General features: G+C 39.8%; 1 long non-coding RNA gene across 1 annotated transcript; it reads left to right on the top strand.

Moving 5' to 3' along the window:
* Positions 1-873: 873 nt before the first annotated feature.
* LOC119911673 lies at positions 874-1,921 on the top strand. Its single transcript, XR_005445955.1, has 3 exons — positions 874-934; positions 1,335-1,526; positions 1,752-1,921. It is a non-coding gene; the product is annotated as an uncharacterized LOC119911673 (long non-coding RNA).
* Positions 1,922-2,661: the final 740 nt, after the last annotated feature.

Raw genomic sequence — 2,661 nt, 5'->3', positions numbered from 1 at the left:
AGCAACCAGTAACACCATCAACATCACTGTCACTGGTAAGATCAGACTGTGGAGTTAGTGTTGATGAAGCTGTGTGTATCTGTGTTTATAATTATTTTGGCCTTGTCTGCTCTGTGTTTAATTCTTGTTTGTTTGTTTACATGGTTATGGTCTCTGTTTCTGAGGTTTTGTGTTGGTATTAGCGTTCTTGTCTTGTTCAGTCTTATTTTGTAATGGCCTGTGTCGCATGCTTGTTGTGATCTTGGTCTGCATGTCTGTGTGATTGTCTGTTCCAAGTGAATTTTAATGTCTGTTCAGGTGTTCGTCTCTACTGTTTTGTCTGTTATTGCTCAGTCAGTTTGGTCCAAGTTTCAGCATCTTGTCCTGTTTCCTGTTTAAGTTTGAAGTTGTCTGCATCTGTTGTCTGTGTCTAGTTTTGCTTCCTGGTCTCTGATTTCCTTTTGAGTTACATCTGTTTGTGTTCCGCCCTGCTCGTTTGCCGTTGTATATATTGCCTGTTTTTCTGTTCAGTCATGTTGGATCATTGTAGCTTGTTCGTGCTCTGTCTTGTGCCTTGTCTTGCCCCAGTTTGTTGTGACTGTTTCCTGCTTGGATCATTGTCTGTCTCATGTGTTTTGTATTTGGACCTTCCTTTGCATTGTTGGACTCCCTCTGTTTGGACATTACCTTTTCTGTTGGATTTATTGAGGTGGACCAGTGATCCTGCAGAGTCCTGTCCTCCCTGTGATGGAGGGACATGATGTCACTCTGCACTGTAAAACAGAGACCCCTCCCTCCAACCTCCAAGCTGGTTTCTATAAAGATGGCTCCCTCATCAGGACTGAGCCTACAGGTCACATGACCATCCACCATGTTTCCAAGTCTGATGAAGGCCTCTACAAGTGTAACATCAGAGGTCGTGGAGAGTCTCCATCCAGCTGGATCTCTGTCACAGGTGAGGAGCTCAAAGATAATTCTCAAACTGACCTTGTTTTGTTTTCTACATTGAGTTCAGCAGATTTCAGGACAGCAGAGATGATTCATGATGCGACAACATTTCTAACTTTGCAGTCTGCTCAGTAAATGTACAGGTAGCTAAAGCGTAACTGCATGTCGCACCTCCTCCGGTGCCCATTGGTCAGCTGCAGGGTTGTCAGCCAGGAACCACCAATCTTCTGTGTTTTTGTTGCCTAAAAGGCATACTTGTCCCCATTGTGGTGTCCGAACAATAATGCTGCGATGATGTGTTGAGAAGAAATCCACTTGACACTGTTCTTGATCATAAAAGTTTGTTATACACCACGCCATCACTTGTCCACTTTTAGCATGTTAATTATTATTTCTTGTTCATTCAGGGAAATCTACCACCCCCTCTCCTCCTGATTCCTTCTCTTCCTCACCCACCTCTCTTCCTGGTTCCGCCTCTCCTCTCTCTGTGTTGTGGTCTGCTTTTCTATCTTTCTATCTTCTGGTTGTTCTGGTTGTTCTGGTTCTACTGGTTCTACTGGTTCTACTGGTGAGACGATGTCTCCACAGGAAACCTAAAGGTTAGACACAGACTCCATGTGCTACTGTTAACATTTAAAGTCACATTTCACTGTTGACACATTTCTCTTAACACTTTTCTTTAAGTCAGACGTCCATCAGGATTCTCATAAATTACATTGATGTTAATAAAACAATCTCACCACAGGGTCCATTTAGTGAACTGTGGAGCTTAAGATCACATCATCTTCCTTGATTTGAATTTCTGATCCTTTTGGTTCATTCAGCTGCTGAAGTAGAAGTTGAAGATGATGACATCACAGATGGCATCGCATACTGTGATGTCAAAATATCAAGTCACCTACAGCAGCCAATCAGAGGCAGCAGAGGTAACAATGTTTTATTCACTCTGTTTTTCAGGGACAGTGACTGTGTTCTTGTTCTTATGACTTTGTGAGGACCAAGTTGAGTTTTAGAACCTCAGAGGACATTTTGTAAATTTACAGTTTTATAAATAAGATTTATTTATACGTCTATTATTTTATAAATACGATACAAAGCAGTTTTAATCAAAATAAGTCAATGATAAATCAACGTTTTTTATTCCATAATGTCTGGTCTGTTGTGGCTGATGTGTTGCATGCGAGTCTATTTTGTACCCTGTGATGAATCTGTTAACAGATGCTAACATCTCTGTGGTCATCCAGTTTCCTGTTTATGGTAATGTTACTCTGCATATCACATCACTGCAGGATTGTTAATGAAAATAAAGAAATATACATGAATTATAAATGTTCAGGTATAAATATCTCATTCTGTTAAGTGTTACATTGAAACACTGTTATTGATCAGTTTATTTAATGTAAAAATGTAAAATTACCTTTTCCATAGAAAACTGAATTTACAGGCGCAGATAATGTGGGGGAGGTTTCAGTAGTCTAAATGTTGAGATTCAGTCTTTCAAACACTATTTGAGCCCCTTTTTAGACAAGAATGGATTTTTCATTTTGTAGCTGTAACACTTCTGAGTGCTTTAAATTAATAAATCTCATTTTTGAAGTGACGAGAATTTATTAGAAGGTTGAATTTAACAATTATTCAGTGCCCGAGGCTTTTAATGTGGAAATGCTGACACACAGCCGAGCTGAAGGAATAAGGCAAAAATTGCCACATGCCATAAGAACACATCAAATCAAA

Source organism: Micropterus salmoides, unplaced genomic scaffold (assembly GCF_014851395.1).
Source record: "Micropterus salmoides isolate LMB-PRFRI ecotype aquatic unplaced genomic scaffold, ASM1485139v1 Ms_hic_scaffold_2, whole genome shotgun sequence".
NCBI lineage: Eukaryota > Metazoa > Chordata > Actinopteri > Centrarchiformes > Centrarchidae > Micropterus > Micropterus salmoides.
This window is presented reverse-complemented; position numbering and strand designations above follow the sequence as displayed.